A 6,222-nucleotide genomic window follows, 5' to 3' on the forward strand; every position below is an offset into this window, starting at 1 on the left:
TCTTCAGTCTCAGCCTGTTGGTCATTGCTGCATGCTTCTCAGTTTCATTCATTACAGTGTAACCTCATTGGTGAGTAGAAAGGCATGCATGTGCAAACAGAGCAAAGCTCCTTCTTACCTTAGACTGCTATTCCCTCCACATGCTGCTGGAAGGACACTGCTTCATTCATTTAAACCATCTCCTCTCTGGGCTCTCTCCTTTTGTTTTTTCCTTCAAACGGTCAGCTGCATTCTAATCATGCCTTTATTTCTCTCCTGCAGCCAGATTGCTTGTGTTTTTTCTCTCGAGCTTGAAGAAATGGAGTATGTGATGCTGCGAGACAGAAGCCGCTTTTTTTTCCTCTGAAGAAAGAGGGATATAGGCGAGAAGCAGCAGTGATGCTTTGCTTGATGGTTGTCCTCTCTCTTCTTAGGTCTCTCTCCCTTTTCCTCTCTCTCTCTCTCTCTCTCTCTCTATCTCTCTCTCTCCTTTTCTCCTCGCTCTCTGATTAGAGAGACGTCCGCGTCGGAGGCAGGCTGACAGCACAACGGCGAATCTGCGAATGTGTTTATGTGGCTCCAAAGTAGCCTCTTCAGCCAGGCTGAGACCACCCCTCTGCTTCAGATGGGCTTGCTAATGGCATGTACCATTACAGCTCAGGGTAGGGTGGGCTGGCGGAGAGGAGGAAGGGAGAGAGAGGGGAAGAGATGGGGGAGAAGGAGGGGGATCGGAGGAGTGTGGGTATTTATGTGTGTGTTTAAGGGGGGGTACTTTACATCCCACTCCCCCCACCCACTCTCAGAGCCTTCCACTTGCTTTAACCTGTCAGGCAGTAGAGGAGGACCCCTGCGTTAATGCAATAACGCTTTACGTCCAGATTATGTCTCCTTTAATCTTCCATATCTTAGGGCTTTTGTTAATCATTATTGCAATTTTTGCTTTTGCAATATTCAAATAGCAAAAGGCTGCAATATGCAAATGAGCCTTTTAATACATCACAATTTGTTCTTATGGAGTGCTGGGAGCATCTGGATCAACACTAGATGATCCAGATGATTTCCTGTGGACGTTTTAATGAATGAAGGAATTCATGCAATCCAACAAATGTAAATGATTTGCTGCTGTCGCTCATATTGTTCAACCTGATTCCATATTCACTGACTGTTATACATATATATATATATATATATATATATATATATATATTTCTATTTAATTTATAAAATGATACAATTTAATTGAATGCATTGAATAAATTATATAGTTTATGTAATTTCAATTAATAGTTTGCATTATTAAGTAACAATAAGATCTTTCATCTTTGAGAGAGAGGAGAAAATCAAAATCACTCTGGATCAGATCTGTAAAAATCCACACATTTCGGTTCATCCTTCCACTGTGAGAAGACAACTCAGTGCTATGGGTCTGAAAGGATGTGTAGCTGTCAAAAAGAACCTCACTGAGAAAAGGAGACAGAAACAGAGAAGGATAACTTTATTTGGAGTGGTCCTTTGTAGATTTTCAATAAACTCTTATTAGACTATCAATAACACATCAACAACATATCAGTGAAGTAGCAGTAGTGAAGCATCTGAATACATTGAAGTAAATATCTTGTAGATGTGCTGTTGATACATTACTGACATTAAGTAGATGTTTTGTTAATATGTTACTTCCATTACACAAAACCTAACCTTAACGCTGGCCCTGATCCTAACCCTCACATGTTTTTGACATGTTACTGTGAGTCCGTTGAGTGTTTCATCTAAAAAGGACCACTCAAAATAAAGTGTCATCCAGAGAAGCTGTTGGTGTGCTTAGAACAATGGACTGTCCATCCCAGCGTCCAGACCTCAACATTACTGAATGTGTTTGACATTAGTTGGATTGTAAGAAGCAGAAAATGCAAAACCAACTTCAACACTGAACGTTGAAGGTGTGGAAAAATATCCCTGCAGATTTCTTTAAATGTTTAAAGGTTTCTTTGGATTATGAAAGCGTTCTTCAGATTAATGGAGAATGTGCTGTAGATGGTTATACAGCACCAAAAAGAGTTCTGCTATTATTACGCTTGTAATAAGAAAAGAACCCTTTTTTGGTGCTATATAACCATCTACAGCACATTCTCCATCCATCTGAAGAACGCTTTCATAATCCAAAGAACCCTTAATCATGCATGAGTATGAGTGATTCTATATAGAACAATTTCCTTACTAAAGAACCCTTGAAGAACCATCTTTTTACGAGTATACTGTGCATGTACGCCTTCTAAAAGAGACCTGAGGACTTTTGTTTTTGTGGAACATCTACACACTTCACCTCCAGAGTCACAGACATAAATAAACTTTCCATCTGAGAGTTTCAGATCTGTCTTAGAGATGATTCCCAAGGGAATAGACAACATTCCATAAATCAAATTGCATACCTATTGGAATATCATCATTGTTATCACTTTAATGTGTATAGTGCCCTTACCAAGGTTGCTTAAAAAATCACATAATTATCAAAAATAATTCAACAAGATGTTACATATTACTACAGCAGAAATCACATCATTTCCACATTAGATCAACACAGTTCTTTCAGTTTGCATTTGACAATGAATTTGTTTTAGTCATGTGGTAATGATGTCATTTGAATCAAGACACCTATGCCTCACTTTTATTAGTGTACCTATGTATCACTCCGGCTAACTCATTGTGTTGTTTCAAACATCTGATTTTGCAGCCATGAATAATGCATAAACAAGCACGAAGTAATTAATCCTTAATCAATTATTCCGTCAAGCACTTAGCTCTAAAGCCACATCAACAGACCCTTGATTTACAGCTGATGATACAGACAGACGGCATGGGAATATTTATTATCATAGACGGACCTCTAATGATTTCACTGAGCGCTGTGTTTGATAAAGCAGCACCGCACACGTTTACTTTAGAGTTCTGAATAAGATACTGAGGCTTATTCTACGCAAACAGGTCCTTGTATTTGTCAACAGACACATAATATTGTGGTGTAAATAAATTGAGGATTTATAGTCTGATGGAGCAAAGATTTAAACCTCAGATCAGGAGTGATTTACAGTGTTATAACTTAGTTAGAAAAGAGAGAGAGAGAGCGAGAGAGAGAGTGAAAGAGAGAGAGAGAGAGAGAGAGAGAGAGAGAGAGAGAGAGAGTGAAAGAGAGAGAGAGAGAGAGAGAGAGAGAGAGAGAGAGAGAGAACAAGAGTAACAAGCACATTTATTTTCAGCATTTTGGACACTCCTGGCCAAAGTACAGTAACTTTATAGTTGATCAACTTAAGAAAATAGGGAAAGTAATTGTGGCTTGTGCAAAACTTTGGACACGTTTCCGGTTGTAAGGCCTTAATTGACTTGTTAGGATGGGTTAGGCAGGTTAAGAATTGTCATTAAGTATTGTCAGCTGACTCTTCAAACCTTGTGCTAACAATTGTGATCTACTCTAAACAGCTGGTTAAGGATCTGAAAATGAAGCTAATTAATGCCTACAAAGCAGGGGAAGGCCATTAAAAGATATTAAAACGCTCCAATTTCGACTGTCTGAAATATCAATCATAGATGCCAGTTAAGGGGAACTGTGGAAGTCAAGGAAGACCAAGAAAACTCAGATGGAACTACTTGTATGCTAACCAGAAAGGCAAAGCAAAACCCCTATATGACAGCAAAAGATCTGCAGGAAAGTTTAGCTGAAACAGGAATGGTGGTGCACTATTCTACTGTACAGTGTTGCTTATATAAACATCTGTAGGGAATAGTCATCAGAAGAAAACCTTACCTGCAACCTCATCACAAAACATCCAAAATATGTAAAAAAAAAACAAAAAACAAAAAAACATTTAGATAGGCCAGAGGCATTTTGGAAACAAGTGCTGTAAACTGATAAGGTACAAATTGACCTTTTTGGCCTCAATCACTTAAAGTTTGCTTGGAGAAAAAAGGAGAAGCACTTGATGAAAAAATACCTTGCTGTTGTGCTCTGGGGTTTTGTGGCAGCCATCGACACAGGAAACAATGCATGGGTAGATGGAGAGCATGGGTAGAGAAGAACAGACTCCACTAAATATCAGCAAATTCTGGAAGCAAATGTGATACAGTCAGTCAAGAAGCTGAAGACAAACAGAGACTTTTACAACAGGACAATGATCCAAAACACACCTCAAAATCCACTATGAACTACATCAAGAAACACAAGCTGAAGCTTTTGGAGCATCATTGAAAATGGACTCCAACATCGCTGAAAAACAGTGAGTTAATTTTAAATACGCTGTGCTTGCAAGAATATTGCAGAACTAGAAGTATCCTGCATATAAGAATGGGTGAAAATTCCTGAAACAGCATAGAAATAGAAAGAAAAGAATAGAAATACTCTTAGCTGCAGATAAAAAGTGCTTGTAGGCTGTAATATCTGCCAAAGAGTACTTATACTGAGTTAGCACTCACTAAGTAGTGTCTACTCAGCTAGTAGGATGTCCAAAGTTTTGCCCAAGTATGTTTTTTTCTACTTTTTATTTTAATCAAATGTAAGTTAACTGTGCATTAATATTTTCCTGATTTTTTTTAAGTAGTTTGCTGCAGAGGTTGTAAATACTTCTTCAACAAAATACATACATTGGCTAGGGGTGCCCAAACATTGTGTTCTTTGGCTTTGGCAACACTCATTAATTCCACTTCATGCTAGTGAAGTCCTTTAAATGTTTAAAATCCTGAGTAAGAGGGAGGGAAGGAGGGGTGGAGGGAGGGAGAAAAAAAGGAAGGGAGAGAGAGACAGACTGACAGACGGACAGACAGAGCAGGCATAGACACACCCTGCATCTTGGCCAGGACACACATGAGAGAAATGAGAGTGAGGTGGTGAGGCATTTAAAGTAAACATTAGCTTTGAGAGGTCCACCCACTGACAGAATAAGGACAGAGTCCAAGTCTGCGTTTGCAGTGCCTCACACAGAAGAACGGACATGATTCATAGGTGACACATCTGATGACAGAGCCTCCAGTTCACTACAGACTGGGCATCACTGAATGTCCTGGAGGCAAAATAACTCCATCGAGAACATTCACTTCTAAATGAACTGTTGTTTATCCAGTACTGGAACAGTTATGTCTGTGTTTAGAGCCATTAACACTCTGTGGTCAAGTATTACAGCTTCATCTCAAGTGTCCTATCCCATCATGCATTCTCATGTTCCTAATTTGTCACATTGTAAGCATATATGCTACGATGATATGATAGCTTTAGCTTAGGTTATAGATGGGAATCATCTATATTTAAACATTTCCTAAAGCTGTGATGGCAATGCTAGAAGGATAACAACAAACTGGGTCCAAATGTGGGTGGGGTTGGTTGGCACATTGGTTTTGGGATTGGTTGACGCATACACTGACTGGCCACTTCAAGTGCACCTCCTTGTTTCTACACTAAAGTCCATCTGTTTCTCTGCATACTTTGTTAGCCCCCTTTCACTCAGGACCCCCATAGGACCGCCACAGAGCAGGTATTATTTGGGTGGTGGGTCATTCTTAGCACTGCAGTAACACTGACGTGGTGGTGGTGTGTTAGTATGTGTTGTACTGGTATGAGTGGATCAGACACAGCAGTGCTGCTGGAGTTTTTAAACACTGTGTCCACTCACTGTCCACTCTATAAGTCACTCCTACCTTGTTGGTCAGAGAAAATAGTTCATCTGCTGCTGCACAATTTGTAATGCTGATCCTCTATTCCTTCATCAGTGGTCACAGGATGCTGGTGGCTGGATATTTTTGCTTGGTGGACTATTCTCAGTTCAGCAGTGACACTGAGGTGTTTAAAACTCCAGCAGCACTGCTGTGTCTGATCCACTCAGACCAGCTCAACACACGCTAACATGTCACTGCAGTGCTGTGAATGATCCACCAACCAAATAATACCTGCTTTGTGGTGGTCCTGAGGGGGTCCTGACCATTGAAGGACAGGGTGAAAGGGGGCTAACAAAGTTTGCAGAGAAACAGATGGACTACAGTCTGTAATTGTAGAACTACAAAGTGCTCCTATATGGTTAGTGGAGCTGATAAAATGGACAATGACTGTAGAAACACGGAGGTGTACCTAATGAAGTGGCCAGTTGGTGTATATAAAGTTTATCACTAGTTGTAAATATTTTCACAATTTTTTTTTTGTATTAAATTAAAATGGACCAAAATGCCTTTCAGTGCTTTTTGTTTAAATGAAAATCTCAATTGTTTTTT

At 39.6% G+C, this 6,222-nt stretch overlaps 1 protein-coding gene across 3 annotated transcripts in view; it reads right to left on the bottom strand.

The window, feature by feature from the left end:
- Window positions 1–598, bottom strand: part of b3gat1a (beta-1,3-glucuronyltransferase 1 (glucuronosyltransferase P) a) — a 141,356-nt gene extending 140,758 nt beyond the window's left edge. For all 3 annotated transcript variants that reach the window (XM_036585634.1, XM_036585632.1, XM_036585633.1), the window contains exon 1: window positions 119–598. The gene's annotated coding sequence lies outside the window, so the exon portion shown is untranslated. The remainder of the gene's footprint in view (window positions 1–118) is intronic.
- Between the last annotated feature and the right edge of the window lie 5,624 nt (window positions 599–6,222).

The sequence above is a fragment of the Colossoma macropomum genome, unplaced genomic scaffold (assembly GCF_904425465.1).
Source record: "Colossoma macropomum unplaced genomic scaffold, Colossoma_macropomum, whole genome shotgun sequence".
Taxonomy (NCBI): Eukaryota; Metazoa; Chordata; class Actinopteri; order Characiformes; family Serrasalmidae; genus Colossoma; species Colossoma macropomum.